This window comes from Gallus gallus, chromosome Z (assembly GCF_016699485.2).
Source record: "Gallus gallus isolate bGalGal1 chromosome Z, bGalGal1.mat.broiler.GRCg7b, whole genome shotgun sequence".
NCBI lineage: Eukaryota > Metazoa > Chordata > Aves > Galliformes > Phasianidae > Gallus > Gallus gallus.
The window spans coordinates 73719711-73745731 of record NC_052572.1 but is presented as its reverse complement, the minus strand read 5'-3'; the positions used below and the strand labels follow the sequence as shown (position 1 = coordinate 73745731).

At 43.7% G+C, this 26021-nt stretch overlaps 2 long non-coding RNA genes across 2 annotated transcripts in view; one reads left to right on the top strand and one right to left on the bottom strand.

Moving 5' to 3' along the window:
* LOC112530619 overlaps window positions 1-26021 on the bottom strand; it is a 51791-nt gene that overhangs the window by 8505 nt on the left and 17265 nt on the right. The gene's annotated exons all lie outside the window — the stretch shown is intronic.
* On the top strand, window positions 11361-25063 carry LOC124417559. The gene is made up of 3 exons (XR_006932544.1): window positions 11361-11489; window positions 23962-24085; window positions 24225-25063. It is a non-coding gene; the product is annotated as an uncharacterized LOC124417559 (long non-coding RNA).

Sequence of the window (26021 nt, the reverse complement as noted above, 5' to 3'; positions counted from 1 at the left end):
ATTTAAGAAAACTTGAATACCAGATTAATGTTTCAGTCATTTTCGTTTTACATTTTTCAAATGTAGTAATTCTTATCTCAGAAATGAATGAACCCAAACGTTTAAAACCATTGTCAGTGAACACTTAATTTATGGAAAGCTTTTTCTCCTGCAGTCTCTAGGAACAACCTCTACCTATTTTTCCTCCCTGGTACTTTACATTTCATTAAATTGGATTACTGATAAATAGTGACAAGCTGTGAATTGTCTGGGGGAGTTCCTACATCAGTCGCAACAAACAGATCTGCAAAAGGCAAAGAGCTTTTACCCAAACACAGTGTGAGGACAGGGGACATGGTGCTTTCTCACATTGCTGCCAAGAACAACGTTTTCAAAGGATGGCCTGCTTTCAGCTGAAAACCTCGAATAGCACACCGATGTTTTGGTTGTTTTTAAGTGATGGAAGCACAAGCAGGGCCAGGCCAGGATGCTCAGTGAAGATCTGTTGCCTTTATGGTGCAGCAGCAGGGGTCGGGGCACAGCAAGGACAACTGGTCTGAAATAGGCTAGGGGTATACCATTTGACATCATGGTGTAGAAGGCCTTAAATCTGTGGGAAATTGTCTGGGGGCAGGCTGCTACTTGAGGGGTTTGCTGGACATTGGTCAGGGGGTGGTGAGATGATAATGGGGTAACAGAGTACCGGTTGGCAGGCAGTTGTATTGATAGATGGGTGTTGGTTGATAGGAGGAGGGTAATTACATTTTGTGTGTGTGTATATATATGTGTGGATGTGTATGTAATTTCACTTCAGATGTACATATATATATATATATATACATGCATACAAGTGCTGCTCCAAAAATAATGCTGCCTATTTTATTATGTTGGCCTGTGACATTAGAGGCAGATGTTGGTGGTAAGACAGTGGAGGTTGAACCTTCCTGACAATATTCCATTACATTTTGTTCCCACCTGACAAATCGTAGCAGAGGAGCAGTCTGACAGAATGACATCTGACATGAAATTGTGTATGAAGCTAAGGTGTCTAATTGAATTTCCTCGTGCAGAAAAAAAAATGGCACTCATTGACATGCGTCTATGCTTGCTGATTGTTTATGAAGACCAAATAGTAGATGTGAGCACAGTGAGGTGGTGGGTGATATGTTGAAATGCAGTGGCAGCAGCAGTGTGAAAGACAAGCCATGTTCTAGACGATCATGCAGGCTCTTGTTCATCACTGACAAAAGTGCATAGTTAATGGTAGTGACTATGCTGAGAACTAACATTTTGCAGCTGGGAATTTAGTCTTTCAAACAGTGTTATTGAGCTCTTTGTATCTCTTGTCGTTTCCATGCAAATAAATAGGAGGCACTACTTTTGGAGCAATTTATGTACATCGTTGTAATTGCATTCTTCTTCCTATTTTTTTTTTTTTTTTTTTTTTGTCTTAGTAAATATTTGGGTTTTTTTTTTATCCCAACGTAGGAGTTACGTTTTATTTCCAGTTCTCTCACTTGTACTACCAGCAGGGGACAGCCGGGATGGCAAATGGCTGTAAACTGCTGGGTTAAACCACAACACAAGGTCATCATGCTCCACTGGCACTTACAGAAGGTATGTACGTGCAGATTCAGAGCATAATGATCATTGTTGCTTTTTGAGATGCAATTTGTTGGGTAATCGGTTATTATTAAAAGAGGGGTGGCCAGCAAGGAGAACTATCACACACCTCATTTTCTCTAATTCTGGCAAGACACAGAACATTTGCTTTCCACTTGACCTTGTTCTTATATACCTGTCTATGGGACAGGCAGAGTACACGCAGAGTTTCAAGGCTGTAAGCACATTATACAGTCTGGTTTGGCAACATGAGGGTGTTTGCTGGCATCTTTAAATTGAACAAAGTTTTTGCTTTTCTCTGCTATCTATTGTGAGGTTTTTTTCTTGCAAAGGCAAAATGTCCCTTGCAGAAGATGGACATCAAAGTCCTAATACTGGTGCATGCTGTGGTGATTCTGCATTGCTTTGTTTACAGCTTAGCTTTTCAAGTCAGATAGAAGAATTTGAAATTCTGCAATTCTGGACTAGATGTAAGCTCTTACCATTCATAAGCCACAATGGAAAGAGAGAAGAAGTAGCACCCAGAACTACTAGATTTAAATACATAGTTGTATTAGTCACAGGATGTTTTGCATGTTGATAAGTGCTTCACAATAGCTGTGTTAATAATGAAGATACCCATGGACTGTATGATCATTTCAGGATATTTACTGTCCACAGTTAACATTTAGCAGGGGATGAAACACAGCAAATACTGCTCTAGGGATGCACCAGAATGGTTGGCAAACTGTAATACTTCTTTCCAGAAGAAGCAATTGCTTATAGCTTCAAATGGAACTTAGTCTCCCGTGAGAACAGCGTTTAATTTTCTTGCCAAAATTCCTTACAAAACCTTTCTCAGTAAGTTGCCATTCTTAACAACTTTCTCCTAAAGAGAGTATCTTTGATGAACAGTTTGTAAAATGTGCCACAGTTATTTTATTTCACATATTTGCTCATTCTTACCAGTGATTTTCCAAGCACTGATAAATGAACCTGCTATTTCCCAGGCTAGTTTTTCTTTCTCCATCTTTTTTTCAGTAAGTGGGCCTCAAGATTACACCTCACCTATTTTTATACATAAGAGGCAGACTGAAGCAGGTGTACCAGATGCACTCCAGAAAAAAAGCAGTTGTTCAGCTAATTTCTGATATATTGTGTTCATGATTGGCTTCATTAACTTTCTGCCAAGGATGAGTGGCAGTTTCTCAGAAGATCTGATTTTGAATGAGTGGGAGGTTTGAGAAACAGCAGTATCTTAGCTGGAAGGCCCAGAATTGTTACCAAGAGAAACGGGGCAGTAAGGGCATAAAACCAAGCAGTTACTGTGCATACATTGCCCTCACAAAGCCCACAGTTCAGCCTTCTGATTTTTAAGAGACTTCAGTTAACGAGCTCCAGGGCAGACCTCACAGACAAAAATGGATTAGCCTTTAGAGGTGACATTGCCTGGGTGCAGCATTTGTCTCTCGGATGCAAGGTATCTGTTAGAGACCAGCAGGAGGCCCTCCCAGGGGACGTCTAATAATTTTCATTACATCTCTCTATGTAGCTGTAGTAGGAGCCTTTTGTGACTTGTTTATGATAGAGAGAAAGACTTCAGCAATCAGAAGGCTGCTTGGCTATATTTTTTTCCACCTACTTGAAAAAATAGCACAAAAAGAAAACCTGACAGTGATGCAGCAAATTATGAGAATTTTCCAGTTATTGCATAGCTCAATTTAGTAATAACAGACCCATCTTTGAAAAGAAAGTATTCAGTCAGTTTGAGGTCCAGCTTGCTTTTCAAACTGAAGTTTTCATGGCACAAAAATACAGAAACCATTGGTAAGCATTAATTTTTTTTGTCTAAAGTTGCTCCTACTGTATAGGTTAGACTCTCTCCACCTCTGAAAAGCAGCACAAAGCAGCCTTGGGCTGTACCAAGGACATTCAGAACACGTCAGCCTTGAGATCTAGAGTGTTCTCTCATCAAGAGTTTCAGTCCTAGTGGATGTGATTTGATATATCAGTATTATTGCAATCACTTTTTCCACCTCTGATGTAAAAGAACTAGATTTATTATCAGCTTTGTCACCCTGATATGAGATACCAGGCAACCGATTCAACAGTATGAGCTATGATGGCTGGTCCCAGTGATGTTTGTCATTTTGTAACTGTGATCTTTCCTTGTGCTGGTGACGATGGCTGACCAGTAGAAAAGAGACAACAGATGGTTTTTGTCAGTACTAAATTAACATTGACATTTAAGAAAGTGTTTCCTGTAGTGACAGTTGAGAGAGAGGAGTAGTTTTTGGCTGCTTCTCCCACTTGGATCTCAGGGCCTTGACGCAGATATTTGGTACCAGTTTTCAAGCTGAATATCAAAGAAAATGAATCAGCAGGAAAAGACTCAGAACCAAATTGATTTACAAATTAGGATGATGTTAAGCGTCCTGCTGAAAGGAAACGTGAACAATCCATGGCAGGATCATTCCTATTTTATGCTGTATGTAACAAACGTATCTTTTAATCCAAAACAAAGATTAATTGCTTCCCATTAGATTTATATGTGAAGGCAGTGAGCCAGAAGTTTCTCTAATAGGAAATAAGATTTTAAAACAATCATTTGTTGGGCACCTTGCAAGAAAGTACATTTGTAAACAAGTGTACATACAACCAAAGCTCATGCAGAAATGGAAAGTTCTGTTGTAGAGTTGCAGCTGCTCCTCTCTACACTACAATCATCAATGAATCACCTACACCCACCAAGTGAATTCCTATTTATTTCTGTGGGTGTGTCGAAGAATTAATCATAGAATCTAAGAATATCCCAATTTGGAAGGCACCCACAAAGCTCAATCTGAATCAAACACATACTAATAAAAGTCACAGAGGTCGTAAAGCAATAATGATTTATTTCTTAATTACAATGTTTGTTCTAATATTACTTAAATGATATTTAAATTCCTGTGATTCTGATGACCAAAAAAAAAAAAAAATCTTTCTGCCTTATGCAAGGCAGTTCCTTAGGATTTATGACATAAATAATCTAAGGCAGCAAAAATAGCCTTAAAATTAATGAGCATACACTTAAGGTTTTACTACATGCACTGCTGTTGTCTTGGCAGAAACTAAATTGTGAAGCTTGAAACTAGAGATGCTTTAAATACTAGTGTAATATCACAGAAGACAGCACAAGCACAGCAATGACTTGTATCATCTGCATAACGAAGGAAGAAGAGTAAGGAAATAAAAATGACCCATGGTCACCAGTACAATGACATCTAAGACTTCCCAGATACCGCTTTGCATGAAATACAAACATTAACCCTTCACTGGTGACTGATGAAAGCAAAGATATTCTGGTAACTGTTTTTTACCTACCCGAGAAATGTAAACAGCACCTTCTAAAAAAGCTCATCGTGACAACTGCCAGAGGTATTTTCCTGTAATTTGCTCGAACAAGGGTGTATTTTTGCAAATAGATTCATTTTCAAAAATATTTCGAAGGCTGATTTTGAGATGTAAGTGGTTATTGAAATACATATTAAAAAAAAAAAAAGAGTACCAGGTTCTCTAAAATTCCAGTGTGCTTCTGCATTACTGCAGTGCTTTTTTCAGAGAAAATTTAATTAAAAAAAAAAAGCATAATCTCTTCTATTTGAAGAAAGTTAAGACTGAAGTCAAGAAAACTGAAGCCCAGCACTACATTCCAAGCTTCTCTTTTGTTCTCATACACATGAAAACTTCTACCTGACATACACATTTGATCAATTCCTATGCTCTCTCCAAGTTCTCATCTTGATTTGATAGCAAAAAATGCAAATAAAATCACAATGTCAACGTTCCTGAATAGTCTTTTAGTTCAGAGAAACTGAACAGAGAAAAATTAAAGTGAAATACAAATCCAGTATTGTGGCTGGTTTTGTACTACACCACAGCTGTCCTTGAAATTTGCTTGCAAGTTTTTCCTTGCATGGTATTTTAGGTTTCACATCTTCATTTATCAGATGTGGAGGCACTGGAAGTCTGACAGTCTAAGTAAATTACTTGAATGTTAGCCCAGTTTCTCAAGTGAGAATTAGAGGGCAGCATTTTAAAATTCTGTGTGTCCAACTATGCAATTAATTATTGATTTCAGTGAACTCAGTGCAGTCAACATCTCCAGATCCCTCTGTAAGGCCTTCCTCTACCCTCAAGCAGATCAACACTTCCTCCCATCTTGATGTTATTTGCAAATTTACTAAGGATGCGCACAATTCCCTTATCCAGATCATCAATAAAGATATCTAATAGAGACTGGCGCCAGTACTGACCCCTGGAGAGCACCAGTCATGACTGGTCTCCAGCTGGGTTTAACTCCCCTCACCACCACTGCTGGGACTCAGCCATCCACCCTGCAAAGAGTGTATCTGTCTGAGCTGTGGACTGCCAGCTTCTCTGAGAGAATACTGTGGGTAACAGTGTCAGAGGCTTTGATAAAACCTACAGCCTAGTAGGTCAAAATACACACTTCATTATCATCTCAGAAAGATTTCACAAAATAGTTATGTTTTCTTAGGGTTGAAACTTCCAGAAGTACTGGAGACAAAATAGTCATTGACTGCAAAAAAGCAGAGAGAAAGCAATCAGGCAAAAGAAAAGAAAAGAAAAGAAAAGAAAAGAAAAGAAAAGAAAAGAAAAGAAAAGAAAAGAAAAGAAAAGAAAAGAAAAGAAAAGAAAAGAAAAGAAAAGAAAAGAAAAGAAAAGAAAAGAAAAGAAAAGAAAAGAAAAGAAAAGAAAAGAAAAGAAAAGAAAAGAAAAGAAAAGAAAAGAAAAGAAAAGAAAAGAAAAGAAAAGAAAAGAAAAGAAAAGAAAAGAAAAGAAAAGAAAGAGGCATAGTAAGTTAAAAAGTATTATACTTTGACTAACTGCACCATGCAGTCATTATGATTTGTAAGAAGAGGTATTAAACATCAAGGATAAAATTTCAGGTCCTGTTTGCACTTTTGCAATTCATAGAATCATAGAATGGCCCGGGTTGAAAAGGCCGCGGAATGACCACTGGCGTAGTCTTACGTGTGGTGGAGCAAAGCACAACACAGCAAGCTCAGAGGAAAGCCGCTCGGACAAAGCGCGCAAGGCTACCCTGTGTGTCCAAAGACAGGCCAGCCTTCCCCATCCCGGTGCCATCATTTCCACACTCTTAGCAGCAAGAGGCACAAGGGCACAGAGGCAGAAAGCAGACCCACACCAGGGCTTCAGATTTTCTCAGCCACAGGCAAGGGAGGTCTGTGGGAGAGCAGCCTGGTCTCGCTGCAGAACTCGAGCCCTCTGCTCGGCCAAGGTCGTACCCCTGAGGCCCCTCTCCCCTCATGTGCACAGCTCAGAGAACACTTACTGCTTCTCGGTGGTCCCCACATATTGATAGACAGTGGTGGGACTGATAACACCTTTCAAGTTTCTCTTTGGTAACGCTCTGAAGCAGTAGCCGTGCAGGTGAAAAGCCACACAGGTCTCTGCATCACAGGACACCACCCCCGGGTAGGCCACCATCATGCAGGCGGCCAAATTCACCTTAAAGGCAAGGGCTGCCACGGAGAAAGAGCATACGTCAGCGCAGTTGGGAAACCTTCAAGGCCAAGGGCAAAAACCTCCCCTCCTGAGGGCAAGCCAACCCAACTGCAGGGTACATGGGCCCATAGGGAACCCCAAGTCTCTGAGCTCTGAAGGCAAGACAGCTGGGGATCACACACTATAGAGACAATTAGAGGAAAAAAAGAGAAGACTCATGACTCCCAGTTTCATCTTTCCTTCTGAATTAAAAATAGAACCAGCAAAGTGAAGTCTTTGAGGAGGTGCAGTTTTCTTCTGAGACAGGTAAAAGGAACTGTTGACAATCCATGGAACTGCAGCGCTGACTCTAACTCCCAGTGCACTACATGATTATATGATGTGGAATACTGATGACAAAAATAATAAAACCACAACATTCCACCCCTTATTCCACATCATTACATCATGCTTAATATGTATACAAACAATTAATTAACATGCATTAAACACACACACCCATGGTATTACTGATTGCACCCCCCAACATCAAATTCCCTTGTAGTACACATTGAGTTCTCTAATGTAATTTTGTAGTTCCTCCACTCAAGTCTATAGACCAGTATTTACTGGGACATCCATTTTATTTGTTCATGTGATTCTACACACAGCCATTATCCTTTGCATTAGAGAATTATTTTCCTCATTATGTATTACAGGCACATATAATCTTTGTCTGAGGGCTGAATGAGCGGTGACAGATGCAAGTTTAGAAATCTCCATTAAATAACAACACTCTCAGCCCCCACATCACATAGTCTAAAGAGCCCAGCTGGTATGCTCTGTCATGGTTTCTGTTTAAATCATTGTAATAAATCCATGAGTTTGGCCAGAAAGTATGAGTGCACCATTACATTGTGAGCAGGGGGCCACTCCGTGGGTGGCAAACCCACTGGTCTATCCTGGACTTCCTTGGTTTTTTGCAGGTAATTATTGGCCTTATTCCTAGAGGATCTGAGGTCCCCAGAGCATCTAGTTAGGCTTTTGCCTTCTTGGTTTTCCTTTTATTTTTGGAATCAACCAGGATCCAAGCATCTTGTTCATCTCAGTCTTTCCTCCTTTAATATATTAGTCTGGAGTATATATATATATATATATACACTGAATATATATTTGATATATTTCTTAATTTTAGAAGGGAAATACCATTTGAAAATGGGCAGTTCACCCTGACAAATATAATTTTGTTTTCCAATTGATTGATACAGGCTTTTAAAAGCTTGTTTTCCTCTTTCAGTTCTTCCTCAGCAGAATGATGTGTTAACAATTAATAATAGCAGCCATTCTACAGCAGATGATGTTACCACACTTTTCCCTTTCTTGTTAGGTAAGCTTCACCTAATTTATTCAAGAATTCTGCCATCTTAGTAGGAGATTTGATAATGGGACTATTGTCCCTAATGGGTACCAATTCTTCAATAATCTGGGCAGCACTCAGCCAAGGGGAACATAGGAATCCCTGAGTTTCCCCCAGGAGTTCCTCCTTTGGGGTATTAGAGGTTCTGATGACCAGCCAGAACATTATTCTTTTAAGATAAGTATGTACATTGCTATTGATCCTGCCTAGTTTACCCAATGTATCATGATGGAAAGCTCAACAAGACAACAGAGCAGCAAAGTCCCAGGCTGTAGTAATCAGAAATCCACTCAGACATGACTGCAGAACATTTCTGCAGTGAGCGCAGAAATAAGAGAAAGAAACCACTTACTTCCTAAAGGCCTGTAAGGTCGTCAGCTAGGCAGAGATCTCTAAATGAGATACCCTCACATCCACTGCCAACCCTTAAATGAAGTCTAGGATGGGGTAGATCCTGGCTGCACCTTTTCCATCACTCAGGTGCATTGCATACACCTGAGCTCCTCTGTGTTGTCCCTCCCTTCCTACCAGGTTCTCAATCACTGGTTCAAGCCATGACTTAACATTACAGCCCACCAAGCTAGAAACAATTCACCCTTATGCTGCCAGTCTAAATATACCTGAGCCTCTTCAGTACTACTGGCTCAATCCACCTGCTTTTTGTGTTGATGTTCCTCGGTGCAATGACTCTAGGGTATGTGAGCATCTACCTGATGTACCATTACAACTATGTTCTCTACCTGGGCAATAGCATCTTTCCACAGTGCAGCAGCCCAGATGGGTTTGCCTCTCTGCTGCCAGTTGTTCTGCTTACAACCAGCCCCACAGGGCATTTCCCACCATCCAGCAGTCAGGTAGAGATAAAGCACTGTCCACTTCTCTCGTTCAGCAATGCCTAAAGCCAGCAGGATGGCCTTCACTTCTGCAATTTGGCTCTATTCGCCCTTCAGCAATTTCTGCAATTTGTCATGTAGTATTCCACACAGCAGCCTTCCACCTCCACCTTTACCACAACACAACAGGACCCATCAGTGAACAGAGCACATTTCTTCTCGTTTTCTGGCAGTTTCTTAGGTAGTGGAACCTCTTTAGCACATGCCACCTCATCTTCTGGCAATATTCCAAAATCCATAATCACTTCTGGCTTTCTGCCAGAGGCTCCAAGTGGGGCCATTCTCTCCATCTGCAGTGCAGAGTATACATTTCTTATAACTTGTCCTGTCTGTCCTGGCCCAAGGTCTGCTGCATGAACTGTCTCCTGTCTAATTTGTTCAAAGGCTTGATGTTGCTCAGGGCCCCATGTGAAACCATTCTTCTTCAGGATCACTTGATAGAGAAGGTTTACAGTCACTAATCCAGAATATGCATTCTCCAGAAACCCAAAACACCTAAGAAAGCTTATGTTTCCTTTTTACTAGTTGGTGGAGGCATAGCAGTTATTTTACTGATCAGATCTGTGGGCATCTGATGATGTTCATCTTACCATTTTATTCGCAAGAACAAGATCTCCTGTGCAGGTCCCTTGACCTTACTTTGCTTTATGGCAAAACCAGCTTTTAGAAGGATGTGAATTATTTTCTTCACTTTGTCAAAAAGTCCCTCAGCTGTGTTGTCCCACACAGTGATGTCATCAATATATTGCAGGTGTTCAGAAGCTTCTCCCTGTTCCAGTACAGTCTGGATCAGCTCATAAGACTGTGTTTCCACCTCTGAGGCAGTCGATTCCAGGTGTACTGCATGCCCGTTCAAGTAAAAGCAAACTGTGGTCTGCACTCTGCTGCTAAAGGGAGTGAGAAAAACATATTAGTGATGTCAGTTGTGGCATACCAGTTGGCTGCCTTTGACTAAAGTTTGTATTGGAGTTCTAAAATGTCTGGCACGGTGACTTCATTGATTCATCATGACTTCAGTGACTTCATTCACTGTCAGCTTCCACTCTCCACTGGACTTTTGCACTGGCCATATGGGACTACTGGAAGATGAGCAAGTCTTGCTGATGAATCCTTGGTTCTCCAGTTGGTGAATAAGCTGATAAATGGGAATTCAGGAGTCCTGGTTGGCATGATATTGCCACTGGTGTACCACTGTAATAGCAATCAGCACTTGCTGTTCTTCTACTCTTAGCAGTACCACAACAGAAGGGTCCTCTGCGAGTCCAGGCAAGGTAGACAGCTGCTTAATGTCCTCCATCTGCAAGACAGCTTTACCAAAAGCCTACTGATACCCTTTTGGGTCCTTGAAGTACCCTCTACTGAGATAATTTATACAAGGGTGCACAGAGCCTCTAGGCCAGTTGCAGCAGGGTGCTTTTGTCACTCATTTCCTATTAGGCTCACTTTGGCCTCCAGTACAGTTAACTCCTGGGATCCTCTTGTCACTCCAGAAACACAAAAGGATTTTATCCCTTTATAGCTTGATGACATTAGAGTACTTTGTACACTGATACCCACTAGAGCCTCATATTTTTGTGGTTCTGATATGTCAGGCCACCAAATCCACACAGTCCAACAAACCCAATTGTCCCTTTCCTCCACCTGGCTGCAGGGAGGGTCCCTCTAGTCCTGCTTATTATATTCATTACTCATCTTTCATATATGAGAAGCAGAAGGCTTACTGTCAAACTCTGAAATAAGATCAGACCATCAACTCCATCTGGAAACTGAAAACTTCTCTTGTGATTGTTTTCCCTTGCAACACATCTACCCATGCCTGTATGACTGAGGTGGGTTTTCAATCCCACTTCCTCATATCTTCTCCATGATCACAGATGTAAAACCACAGGGTGGCACATGGTGTGTACCCACCCAATCTTCTCTCTTGAGCAAAGGCACACTTAGTTCTAATACTCGAGATACTGTTTTTTATAGATGGGGAGCAGTACATATTGTCTTCAAACTGCTGGAACTGCTGGGGCAGTTTCCCATAGCCAAGACACAGGCCCATAGGGAGGAGGAGAGACCATCTTCATATTGTCGAGGTAGGCTAACCACTTCATCCCCATTGGTCTTTCATTATTTTTCCAGTTCATTCCTGCCAGGGTGCTGGCAAGATTGTGCTCTCCATACAACTCTGCCACACTGATTGCATATGTATCATGTCATCTGGACCTTGGGAGTCGGTATTATTCTCCAAGTTAGTCCTATACCTACTTTCTATCACATGTAGTTCCCTCAAGTACTGGATAACTTTCTCCATGGTGGTCCATTTGCATGGGTTACATACCTGGTCTTCACTGAAGGGATATCTTTCCCTCACAGCTGAAAACGTTGTTGACGTAAGGTGAAAGACTGTGTCCCTTTTCCAATTGCTTTATCAAAACCACTGTCCCTAGAAAGAAATCTGGGCAGCTTGGCTTCACTGCCTGCTAAGTCCAGGCTACTGGCTCCACTGTTCCAGCACTGGAGCAGCCAGGCAATGTACTCACCTGGCTTACAGCCATAACCTCTTTGCAAATCTTGCAGTGCACTCAAAATAAGGAGTCAGACAGTTTCTGTCTCTCTCCTCCTCTTGCTTTTGTGATGGCCCTGCTCCATCTTCATCTTCTTCTCTTAATTTATAAGCTTCTCTCCTTGCTAAACATTCTGACTTTTGTAGACTTTTTTTTTTGGTCTTGTATATAGGGGCAACTGATACTGGCACTAGTTGGTTCTTTGGCTGAAATGTGGGGCTTGTCACAGGGACTGGAGCGACCACAGGGCTGGTTGTGAGGGTTATGGCAAGTGCAGGGCCCTGTCAGAAAGGCAAGAGTAACCACAAGGTCTGTCAAAATGGTCAGAGCAATCATAGGACCCATCACAGGGGTTGGAGCAGCTGCAGAGTCCATCTCAGGAGTTGGAGCAGCCAAGGAGTGCTTCTGTGAGCCATTTCTAATCTTCACATTCTGGTGCAATTTTTACCTTTGATTCCATAAAGGACTTGGTCTCACTTTGCAAATCATAAAGCATTTTACCCCTTTGGCCACCTTCCTTCAGGAAAGCAAATGATGACCCCATAATCAGCATCCATACTTTTAAGGAACTAGAGCTGGTGCAGATACAGTCCCTTGGACTTTATGAAGCTCACAGCTCTGATGATTTGTCTGACATTATCCATTTTTAAAGCTTTTGCATGTAATTTTTTTCAATGACTGATGCAGTGACATTTCATCAAACATGAGCTACTGATGGTAATTGCATCATCTTCTATTAATTTTATAGGTCCCTCTTTTTTATCGACCATCACCAGGGCACTATCAGTAGCTCTACCAGATATGTTGACAAAAGCTAAAGAAAATCACTTTAATGTATTTTTTTTTACTGCTTCATACAAATTGCAGTGTCACAGTGTTTGCCAGCACTGTGCTCTCCCCACATCCCAGGGTCAGGCTGGGCCACTTGGCAGGGCTGAGCTGCTGCCATGATGGTGTGGCCGTAGTGGGTGTGGGCCACACTGTAAGCTGCCCATGGGTTGGATGTGCCTGTTCTGGAAGTAAAAGCAATGTTGATAATATGCCAGTGGTTATAGTTGCCTGCTAAGCCAAGGCCATTCACAGTATAGGGCCCAAGGAACCGGGAGGGAACAGAATTAGGACAGCTGATTTACACTGGCCAAAGGGATGTTCCATACCATATGACATCGTGCAGAAGGAGTTTTGAAGGGGATGGGAGTTCATCTCGCTCTCTTTCACTGCTTGAGGGGCAAGCTTTGCATCAGTCGGTGGGCAGAGAGCAACTACTGGTGCATCACGTGTTGTATACATTTTTATATTGATATAGTCATAACTGTTTTCCTTTTATCTATCTTAGAAAACAGTGGCTCATGGTGTGTTTGGATCTGAGAGACAGGATGTCTCAGAAGCAGAGGCAATCAAGTAGGCACTCAAGGCAGCTCGGAGGTTTGCAAGTTTTATTTGGCACACACACACACAGGCATACACTTAGATAACCGCAGTAAACAGCAAGCAGAAACTCCCTAAGCAAGCACGGTATTACTTACCAACCCTTGAGAGATGGACGGAATGCCAAGCAGGATGAGGAGAAACACGAGCAGTGGATTCAATAGGTAGTGTCAGCAGAGCATCCCCTGATTCAAAGTGCACTTTTCCTCTCTCCCTCACTGCACCCTCTCTTCTGCTTTTATTATTAATTTTTTCAGGATTCTGCAGTTGCTTAGAGGTGAAGCCCCAAACCTCTGGGTGTGCACACCGCCATAGGCACCTGCCCATGCCATCCTACACTCCTGCCACTGCCAGAAATAACCTGCCTCTGGGTGATATTCTTTGATAACTGTTTAATCTTAAACATAACCTGAAACACATTCACAACACATATGCATGAGAATTGCAAGTCATGGCCTAAACCAGTGGTCAAACACCAGGTGAGAAGATGATGCCACCACGTAGCTAACCCAAGGAACTCAGGTACAAGCAAAGCACCTGAGTGACTGGAAGGGGTGCATTCTGGTTTCACTCCTCCTAGCCCTCACTTAAGGGTTAGCAGCTGAGGGAGCAGCATCTCTCCAGGCAGAGATCACACTTTTCTTAAGCTATCACTGGCTGTCTGAAGGGGTATGCTGATTTTTCTTCTCTGTTGTCTTCTATTGCCCTATTGTGTTTGTATGCCAGTATAAGGTACTGCTCTTGCCGCCTTCTGCTTCATATTAGTGGAGATCCAAATAAATTTTCAGGCACTAAGGTGATGATCTGTTCAGGGGACAGTCAATTTCTTTAACTCCAATGTCTGAAATTGGGGGTTGGGTGTCTCGCACCTCGAGACTACAGGGTGACTATTGTCCCAGTTCCAGACTACATATTGGGGATAGACATTTTGTGGGGTTTGTCTCTCCAGACCAGTGTAGGAGAGTTCAGACTGGGAGAAAGATGTATTAGCATCCAGGCTGAGTGGGTAACTTTAAGGGACCATGCAAAAACTGAGGCTATTTGTTTGTTGCAGCTGCCCCAGATCATGAATACAAAACAATGTAGACACCCAGGTGGGCAAGAGGAGATCACCAGGACTGTACAGGAGCTGGAGATAGTTGGGATTATGAGATGTGCACACAGCCCATGGAACTCCCCATGTGGCTGTCAGGAAGTCAGATGGTATGTGGCAAACAATGGTGACTACAGAGAACTAATGCTGATCCATGCAGATGTACCCACTGTCACAGCTCTCATGGATTAATTGAGTAGAGAAATAGAAACATATCATTGTGTTCAAAATGCAAATGCATTTTTCAGCATTCCAGTTGCTAACGAATCACAAGACCAGCTCACATTCACATGGGCGGGTAGGCAGTGGACTTTTCAAGTCCTGCCTCAGGATTCTGTGTATTTGCCTACCTTTTGTCATAATCTGGTGCCAGTTTTGACTTGGTAAGTTGGAACAAAGCATCTACTGTCAAAATGCACTACTACACCATGATCTGATTTTAATGTCTGACTTGATAGAGGCATTAGAGAAGGCAGTAATTTCATTGACTGCCCAAGAAAAGGAGTGGGCTGTAAACCCATGGAAAGTACAAGAACCAATGCTTCAGTTAAAGTTGTGTGCAACAGTGCAATCCTAGGTAAGGTCCAAGCATTCCCAGTTCCCATGATACAGAAGCAGTTGCAGGATTTTTGGGGTATATTAGGATACTGGCAATCCTTTCTTCCCCCACTCAGTGGTTAGACCTCTGTGACAAGCAAAAAAAGGCCACCTATGGACATATGGGAATTGCTAAGTCAAGGCATGAACCAATGATTGAGCACCTGGTGAAGGGACACAGCCAGCTCTGGGAGAACCTATGCAACCACAAAGGGTTTAACCACGTTCCACCCCTCCTGGTGTCTCATTTAAGGGCTGGCTGCCACAAGGTAAGGTTCTCTATCTGGAGATCCCTCCTTTTGAAGTATTCAGCGAGTCCTAATCCTTGGTATGGGTAAGCAAATCTTTCTTTCTTGATCTGGATTGTGACCATCATCCTTCTTTGGGTAATTTCAAACTGGTTATCTGCCACTGCCTTTCCCTACAATGGGATTGGGGTAGAAGAGAACAAGAGGCCTAAAAACAAGCAAAAATAGCTGTTAAACAGGCCCAGATACTGGGTGTGTTTGATCTAACCCTTCCAACCAAACTAGACGTGCATTGTTGTTGTCCCATCCTTGGTCTGCTATTGGGTATTTTACTGGAGCTAGGACAGTGTCTGGACCTTGGGGTGCAATTTCTCCCACTCCTACATAGCGTCTCATCTTATCATTGGTATGGTACCTGTTGAGTCATGGCCTGACCCACTGATTGAGCACCTGGGGAAAGGACCCAGTCAACCCTGGGAGCACAGGTGAAGGCAATTCAGCTGTGTGAGCAGAAGGGGTGGAGCCTGACTGCACCTCTCTTAGCCTGCATTTAAGGGCTGACTGCCACTGGGGAAGGATCTCTGGTTGGAGATCCCTCCATTGTGGAATTTTCTGTGTGAGCCTACATCTTCAGGGACAGGTAAGCACTTTTCCTTTGAAGCACCATTCCATTTGCGCTAGTCCCTTTGCTATTATACTCCTGTACTGCCCTTCTACTGCATTGATCTTTTGGATTGTAACATCATTCTTCTTTCTTCCTCGTTAAGCTGTATACTTCAAATACATAATCTTCCCCCAGCAGTAAATGTTGGATCTCAAAAACTGATTGAACTGTTCAGCTCCCCTTGTAGAATCTTCCATCAAAGATTTCATTTCTTTTTTAAAACTTCTCACCTCTTTGCTAGTAAGAGGAGAGTTTATATACCCTATATGTTGCTTGGGGGTGGGAGTCCTCAAATCATTGCACATTGAGGCTGACAGTGGTAATGGAAGTCCTGGGTCTGGAGTAGAATCACAGGCCAGTAAGATGGCACCTAAGTTATAGGATAAAGGAACTCTAATTGGTAGATCAGCCTCAATGGGATCCTAAGTCAAGTGCCTGTACACCAATGTGTGGAGCATGGAGAACAAGCAGGAGGAGTTGTAGGGGTATATGTGCCTACAGGGCTACAATGTCATTGGCATCCCTGAGATGTGGTGGAATGACTCTCATGACCGGAGTGTAGGAATAGATGGGTATAAACTCTTTAGGAGAGACAGGCAGAGGAGAAAGGAAGGGGATATTGCCTTCTACATCAATGACTGCCAGGAGTCCGTGGATTGACAAGTTGGAGATTGACAAAGAGCTGAGAGAGAGCTTATGGGTTAGGGTTAAAGGGAAAGCAGGGGAAGGAGACATCATAGTGTGGGTCCACTACAGGTCACCTGATCAGGAAGACCAAGTGGATGAGTCTCTCTATAAACAGGTGGGAGCAGCTTCACATTCACAAAACATGTTCCTCATGAGGGACCTCAACCACCTTGATATCTGTTGGAGGGACAGTGCAACAGTGCCCCAGAAATCGAAGAGGTTCCTGGAATGTGTTGATGATAACTTCTTCTTCCAGGGTTGCTGGACGTGCTGCTCACCAGCGCGGAAGAGATCATCAAAGATGTCAATGTTGGAGGCAGCCTGGGCTGCAGCAACCATGCCCTGGTTGAGTTTGTGATCTTGAGGGATGTGGACCTGGCAAAGGGTGGGGTCAAGACCCTGAACTTTGGAAGAGCAAACTTTAAGCTGTTCAATGGATTGTTGGCTAAGATCCCCTGGGATGCTGTCCTAAAAGATAAAGATGTTGAGGAGAGCTAGCTGCTCTTCAAGGATGCCCTCCTGAAAGCACAAGAGGTCTCTATTCCTCTGAATAAGAAAGTGGGCTGACGAGATAGGAAACTGGCATGGCTTGGCAAGGACCTACTGGGCACACTGAGGGTGAAGAAAGGTGTGTACAAGCTCTGGAAACAAGGGCGTGTCACCTGGGAAGAGTACAGGGATGCCATCCAGACTTGCAGATGTAGGATCAGGAAAGCCAAGGCCCAGGTAGAACTGAACTTGGTGAGGGATGTGAAAAACAATAAGACATTCTACAGGTACATTGGCCAGAAGAGACAGGTCAAAACAGGTGTACCTTCCTTAGTAAATTTAAAAGGAGAACTGGCTTCAACGGACGAAGAGAAAGCTGAGGTACTGAATGAGTTCTTTGCCTCGGTCTTCACTGGTGGCCAGGATTCTAGTCTTTCTCACGTCCCTGAGCCCTGCATCCCCAAACCTCTAGGTGAGGACCAGGGGGGTAAATCCCCCCCCCCCACTGTAAGGGCAGAGCAAGTCTGAGACTGCTTCACGAGACTGGATGAGTACAAGTCTTTGGGGCCAGATGGCGTGCATCCTAGGGTTCTGAAGAAGCTGGCTGAGGTGGTTGCTGAGCTGCTCTCCATCATATTTGAGAAGTCGTGGCTGTCAGGGGAGATCCCAGACGACTGGAGGAAGGGTTACATCACTCCCATTTACAAGAAAGGGAGCAAGGAGGACCCAGGGAACTACAGGCTGGTGAGTGTCACCTCTGTGCCTGGGAAGATCATGGAACAGATCCTCCTGGACGACCTGCTCTATCACGTGAGGAATGAGTGCGTGATCCGAGACAGCCAGCACAGCTTCAGCAGGGGGAGGTGATGCTTAACCAATCTGATGGCCTTCTATGATGAGTGATGGCATTGGTGGACAAAGGGAAGGTGGCTGATGTCATTTACCTGGACTTGACCAAAGCCTTTGACATGGTCCCCCACCACATCCTTATCTCCAAATTGGAGGGTTGTGGATTTGATGGGTGGACCACTTGTTGGATAAGAATTTGGTTGGAAGGCCACAGACAGAGGGCCGTGATCAATGGTTCTATGTCCAGGTGGAGGCCAGTAATGAGTGGAGTCCCCCAGAGGTCTGTCTTGGGACCGATGCTCTTTAACATCTTTATCAATTACATCAGTGATAGAATTGAGTGCACCCTCAGCAAGTTTGCTGATGACAACAAGCTGAGCGGTGCGGTTGACACAGAGGAAGGAAGGGATGCCATTCAGAGGGACCTTGACAGACTTGAAAGGTGGGCTTGGGTAAACCTAATGAGGTTCAACGCGGCAAAGTTTTGCACTTGGGCCAGAGGAACCCCAGGCATCCATACAGACTGGAAGAAGCAGTCCTTGAGAGCAGCACTGCAGAGAAGGACCTGGGGGTCCTGGTGGATGAAAAGCTTAACATGAACCAGCAGTGTGCTCTTGCAGCTCGGAAAGCAAACCGTATCCTGCGCTCCATCATGAGAGGGGTGGCCAGCAGGGACAGGGAGGTGATTATCCCTCTCTACTCTGCTCTTGTGAAGCTCCATCTGGAGTACTGTGTCCAGGTATGGAGCCCCCAGTACAAGACAGAGAGCTGTTGGAGAGGGTCCAGAGGAGGGCCACGAAGATGATCAGGGGGCTGGAGCACCTCTCCCAGGAAGACAGGCTGAGGGAGCTGGGCTTGTTCAGCCTGGAGAAGAGAAGGCTGAGGGGCGACCCCATTGCAGCCTTTCAGTACCTGAAGGGAGCCTATAAACAGGAAGGGAGTAAACTCTTTGAAAAGGTAGATAACAACAGGACAAGGGGGAATGGTTTTAAGTTGAAAGAGGGAAGACTTAGGTTGAATGTTAGGGGGAAGTTCTTTACAAGGAGGGTGGTGAGGTGCTGGAACAGGCTGCCCAGAGAGGTTGTGGATGCCCCATCCCTGGAGGTGTTCAAGGCCAGGTTGGATGGGGCCCTGGGCAACCTGGTCTAGTAAATGGGGAGGTTGGTGGCTGCCTGTGGTGGGGGGTTGGAGATTCATGATCCTTGAGGTCCCTGCCAACCCAGGGAGTTCTGTGAGAACTAGCAGATGAAGTTGCTGAGCCGCTTTTCATCATATTTGAAAGGTTGTGGCACTCTGGTGAAGTTTCCACTGATTGGAAAAGGGGAAACATAACCTCCATTTTCAAGAAGGGGGAAAAAAGATCCAGGGAATGACAGGTCAGTTAGTCTCACCTCTTTGCCTGACAAGATCATGGAGCAGATCCTCCCACAGGCCCTACTAATGTACTTGGAAAATACAGATGAAGTGGTTGATGGTAACCAACATGGCTTCACCAGGGGCAAGTCAAGCCTGACAAGCTTGGTGGCCTTTTATGATATGGTTACAGCATCAGTGGATAAAGGAAGAGGAACTGATGTCATCTACCTGGACTTGTGCAAAGCATTTGACACTTTCATATGACATCCTGGTAGCCAAATTTGAGAAAAATGGATTTGATGGATGGACCACTAGCTGGACCTCTCTCCCTCCCACAGGAACTGACTGCATGGTCATGCTCGGAGTTGCAGTCAACGGCTCAATGTCCAAGTGGAGATTGGTGAAGAGTTATGTTCCTCAGGGATCAGTGCTGGGACCAGTGCTATTCAACATTCTGTAGGTGACATGGACAGTGGGATCGAGTGCATCCTTAGCAAGTTTGCAGATGACGCCAAGCTAAGTGGTGCAGTTGACACACTAGATGGAAAGGATGCTATGCAGAGCGACCAGGACAGGCTTGAAAGGTGGGCCCATGGCAACCTCATGAGGTTCAGCAAGGCCAGCTGCAAGGTCCTGCACCTGAGTTGGGGCAATCCCAAGCACAAATACAGGGTGGGTGGAAAATAGCTTGAGAGCAGCCCTGAGGAAAAGGGTTGGAAGTATCAGTTGATGAAAGACTCAACATGAGCTGGCAATGTGCACTTGCAGCCCAGAAGGCCAACTGTATCCTGGGTTGCATTGAGAGAAGTATGATCAGCAGGTTGAAGGAAGTGATTCTGCCCCTCTACTCTGCTCTTGTGAGACTCCAGCTGGAGTACTGCATCCAATTCTGTAGCCCACAGCACAAGAAGGATTTGAAGATGTTGGTGCAGGTCACAGGTTGTCCAGTGAGGCTGTGAATGCATACTCCTTGGAAGCACTCCAGGCCAGGCTGGATGGGACTGTGAGCAACCCGATCTAGAGGAAGGTGTCCCTGCCTATAACAGGGGGGTTGGGACTAGATGATCTTAAAGGTCCTTTCCAACCCAAACCATTTTATGATCTATGATTCTGTATCTGCTGGCAGCACTGGAACCTCCTTAAGTGGATACATAGGTGCATTAGTAGAGTTAGTATAGTTTGTTTTGGGAAAGGGGAAATTTATAAGATCCCTTTTGCATTGTTCTAATTCCTTCTTAAGCTGATAGAACTTTTTATTTTCAACATCAGCACTAGTCACAGAACTTTTAAGGGGGGTGATCAGAGCCAATATCCCCCCATTCTATATTGTGCATCTGTTGCTTTCTGCAAGAATGATGTTAGTCCTCTGCGCGTACTGACCAATAGCCTGATCAGGGCCAAATGACTGCAGACGCACACCAATATGATGAGCAGCAAAATGGCATTTATTCACTACTAAACACAGCTTATATATGTTTTTACCTACATAACCGTGCTGTCATGTCCCACCCTGATTGGTTCACACCAGATAACATTGTGCCTTATTTGGCCATTTCCACATTCTTTTCTCATCCTTCTTCTCCTGTTTTCTCTGCATCAAGGTCAGCACGATAGCACTGTCTCTCTATGCTTAGGGAGAGGCCTGTCCCGTACATCCTGTACCCCCGCAAGATGCCTACTACAACATGCATCCAACCTCTTTTCTATAGTTAGAAAAGTTGGCTCAATGTCAGGTTTATGATGGGGGGGGACACTGTTCTGGAGGTGAAAGCAATTGACTTCTAACCTAAGCACAGGTACAGGAGAGGGGTTAGCAATTTAAAGGATCTCATCTGGAATTCCTCTGTTCTTCCTTATCTATGGAATTCTGTAAAACCATGATTAACTGTTGCACTTCCTGAACCCAGCAAGTGGCATAAACTGACTGTTCTCTGAAAAAGCAGTTTTACTGTTAACATATAGATTGAAGTCTGACATACTCAGTCCTTGTCAGAGCTGTATTGTGGCCAAAATACTAATTCTCCTTGTATTGGTTCTCTGGGCCACACAAGAACACAGTACCAAATCATTTTCTCTTTATCTCTAATGTTTTTTTTATTCCTTTTCCAATTTCTCAGCACGCTTCCTAAATGACTTACAGCAGGCACTGCTCTAGGGACCTTCTTTCTGTCCCTGTTTCCCTTGAAACTTCTGTTACCTGTTTCTCCTAGCAACATTTAGTTGTGCTACTACAGAAACCTCCCTTCTGCAGAAGACCACACATCAAAATCTCAGTGCTAGAAAATGGAGTGCACTGCACCATACAGCATAAGAGTCCAGAAACCCATCTTCCACAGCAGTACTCAATACTGATTATTCTTACCTTGATCTGTGCCAGGTTTTATTGGGTCAGCCTATCAAAACTGCAGCACCTACCATCCACCCCCTTTCCCTAGCTGTTAATGGATCTTGCCTTTGCAAACTGTCTCAGGTCTTCAGCCAGCTGCTCTGTGAACCACCACCCAAAACTCACAGGGCTGCAGAAACAAGAGTGGAGTGCACCTTCCTGTTTTGCAGCAGCGAGAATCCACTACAGGCAACTTCAAATCCCGGGTCTAAGCACCAAACTGTGAGAAATGCTCAAAATCAATTATTTTCAATCAGGCAGAGATCTTCGTGAATTCACAATTGTAATCGCGGGCGCACGCCCCCTTGTGGCAAGGCGGAAATTGTGCACTTAGTGCAATCTGCACCATTGCACACCACTCTCAATTCTATGCAGGTCAGAATGCTACAATCTCTGCTTTACTCTGTTAGCATCTTTCTTATGAAAAACAAAATATTTGTCATATTTCCCCTATCTTGTGGTAGTCTGAATCTCAGCAGCTTTTAGTGAAAAACAGCTTGTATAGCTACTTTGCTAGAAGGTTATAAGTTCAGTAAGGCACAAAAAAAAAATGCTGGAAACTGCTGCTGCTGCAAAAACACAATCTGTCTACATCTCACAGTTTGGCTGGGGGTTGTGGCAGCACTGGAGCTCCATTTGAACCCCATTCAGTTTCTGGTTGCAGGTCTGGTATGGAGAAGGTACAGTATGGTAGAGAAGTAGCTATTGGCTATTTCTCTGCACTGTGGGCAGTAGAACCAATAACTCATACTGCAGCTGTTATTAAAACAACTTTGCCAATCCAGGGGTGGGTAATAGATCTAACCCACATTCCTAAGATGGGTGGGATGAACAAAGCAGCCAGTGGGCTGAGCTACGAGCCATGGGGATGGTTATAACTAAAGAGCCATTTGACAGCACACTGAACATCTGCACAGACAGTTGGGCACTCTGCTGAATGCTCACGCTCTGGATAGCACAGTGTGCCACTCAGGGTTGGACAGTCCACACCTGACCTATCTGGGGCAAAGATATGTGGATTGATATACGGAATGTGGTAAGACACAGGGCCATAAGAGCATTCCACATCTCTGGACATCAACCCTTGCAGTCACTAGGCAATGATGAAGATGATACATAGGCTCAAGTTAGATGGCTGGAAAATATGTCAGCAGAAGACGTCGCCCACTAGCTACATTAAAAACTACAACATGCAGGACAGAAGACCGCGTGGGTGGCAGCTAAAGCATGGGGACTGCCCATAGTGGATACTGTCCAAGTTGGGTTGGTGGATGTTGTCAAAGCATGTCAGGAAAAAAAAGAAAAAAGTTCTGGAAAAAAAAAAAAAGATTTCTGAAGAACTTCTTTCATGTTTTCATTTTTTTAGGCCTTCAGACTTCATTGTTTCCAATTTTCCCCTGACTGTTTTAGGAAGTGCTAAGCACTTGTTTTTGTCTGAGATGCTTCTTAGTTATCATAGTTTTTCAAGATGGGGCTTTGAGCTATTGTATAGAGCTTGATGTGAAGGAAGCTTGCAATTTGTCAGCTTTGGGACCAGCCCAACCCCTTGCTTCCCCAGCTTTGAGGGCCACTTTTGTTGGGACAGTATTGTCTCTACAGCCTCAGTTCTTTTTTCCTGTATCCCAACTCCATCCTTTGTCTTGCTTTAATCTCTGCAGCTCTTGGTGTTGCTGTGTGACCCAGACTCTCTGCTTCACTCTTTTCACTTTACTCTGCTTTCTCCTGCGTTAGCATCTCTTTCCACACTCACTCTTTACACATTTACCTCTTGCACATCCTTTTGAATGGAGGGTTGAAAATGGGGAGGAAAAGGGAAACAGAAAGGCTAATCTGCATTTGCACTTTTAGAAAGGTAAGTATTGAGCATTTATTTAGTTCACATTTGACCATCATGCTCTCCTTTCCCTGTTTCTTTTCATTCTTGTTATCTTGTATGTATCTAAATGCTGTGGGTCAGATGTTTCAAAGTCACGTATGAGTAATGTGAAGTAATGAGGTGCTTTTTTGGTGGTTTTATGGGACCTTGGTGAAGTAGAAGAAAGGCTGTGGAGGAAGTAAGCAGCTTCCATTTCAACTGATGCATCAAATGCCATTCTATGAGAAGTTAACCTCCCTCTTCATATTACTTTACAATCATTGGCAGGCAGAGAAAAAAAGTACAGAGACAAAGGTATTATATAATGCACCCTTGTTTTGTTTGACAGAAACTTGGTATACTGCATACTGCATAGTCATTGCTGAGGAGTCAAATGGAGGAGAAACAACTGGGTACATACAGGTGCTACAAATGTTCTGGAGGAGAGCCTCAGTGTTCCCAAGAAGACACAGGTGAGACTTTCACATGGAGAGTTTCCTGAATATCTAGTTGCCCTCTGCATCTTTTGATCTCTTTAACTAGGCCAACAGAAGATCCAAGCATCATTCAATTTTTGATAGAAAGTTTCTGACCATTTGGTGTATCTGACAGTGTCTTCTGCAGCTCCAGTGAAGATCCCTGCCTGGACACCAGCCCAGCTGCCACTCATCACCACTACCAAGTCTAAGCTTGCTGGCTTGCTGCTGTTCAGAGAAGCTAATGACAACCACATCCTCGGAGCTACTCATTTCTACACGGCCCCCAATACTCACTATTCTTGGTTGGTTTTATCTATTTTTTATAGTACACTACACTTGGGGGGGGGGGGGGGGGGGGGGGGGGGTGGAGGGAAGCAACACTGTTTTAGAGTGTAGAAGTAATGACTTTTCTTCCATCTATTGACAATTCTTGGTGCTTATCTTTACTGTAGCTCACAGAGTTGAGTTTGTGTATGTATATGCCTATTAACTACTATCTTTTTCTTTTGTCTTTTGGAAACTGATCTCATTTCCCATAAATGAATAAGTAATATGTCATATTTCTCATTTAATATACTTGTGCCCCTGTGGATACAGAGTGTAGGATAGATGACTCTTCCCTAGAGTCAATTATTCTGTATGGATAAATGCGTAATTCTCCCAGGCTAAATGCCACAGGCAGAAAAATTCACAACTGTTATCCCCAGCCGTAGGAAAAAATCATGTTTGTTCATAGTCACATGGACTTATAATATGAACTTGATTAATATGCTGAAATGAAAAATGTTTTGTGTAATCAGCAAAATAATATTTTTGATTATGTTTAACCTTTTCATGCATCAATGAACTGAAGTAGCTGCTAATGTAATTTGGCGGTGTCAGAGATCAATTACGCTGTTGTAAGAGGCTTTATGTTTACATCAATAACAAGACTCAGGCTTTTCTGGAAGGAAAAATAAATACATTTCAATGTTAAAGACCTCAAGCTGTACTTCTGTCTCAGCTTCAGACATTTTTCTTCAGGCTTTGGCAATGTAGCTCATGAGCTCTCTGGTACTTTTTTCTCTTTCTTTCCATTTTGCACTCCTGAACATAGTTGGAGGCCCATCCAGTATGGAGCATTTTTCTCTGGCATGGAGAAAACCATATCCTGCCTGGGCTTCTCTGCACAGGCTGCAGCTCAGACCTGGAGTCTGCTCCTGCAGGGTGTATCTGCATAGGCTGTGGATTTCCTTCAGGCCACATCCACCTGCTGCACTGGGGGCTACTCTATGTGCCATGTGCAAATCTGTCCATGTGTTGCTGGGGAACAGCCTTCTCCAACGTGGGTCTCTCCTGGGCTGCAAGAAACTTCTACTCTGCACCTGAAGTAGCTCCTGCTCTACTTCTGCATGGACCTTGAGGCCTGCAGGGCTACTTTCTCTCACATTTCTCACTCCCCTCTCTCAAAGCTATTTGAGAGAGTATTTGCTGGTCTCATCTTTGTCCAGCAGTGGGTGTACTGGAGACAACTGGAACTGTCCACAGCTGACATGGGTCAGATGCTTCAGCCCCAGTGCCATCGAATCTTTGCCTTGTGCCAGCCAGCTGCTCATTGTGTGTGAAAACAGTGATAAGACATCTGACAGCACAGAAGACTTCAGTTTATTATCCAGTCTTGAAGGGAGTCATTTTAGCATATTACCAAATACAGGTGGCAGGTCTCAGTTACCTGCAATGGAGATTTCATTACCATTCTGAATTAGTGAAGGGACATCACACCTTCTCAGGCTTTCTGCACTTTCACAGGTGCTACCTTTTCAGAGAAGAGGGATTTTTGGTGGCATTGTCAGTCACTGTGGAAGATGAGTCTTTGGGGCCATGAGTGTGAGATCATGGCTGTTGTGTAAAGCCTTGTTTCATGTTAAAGGGCAGCATCTGAGTGATGCCC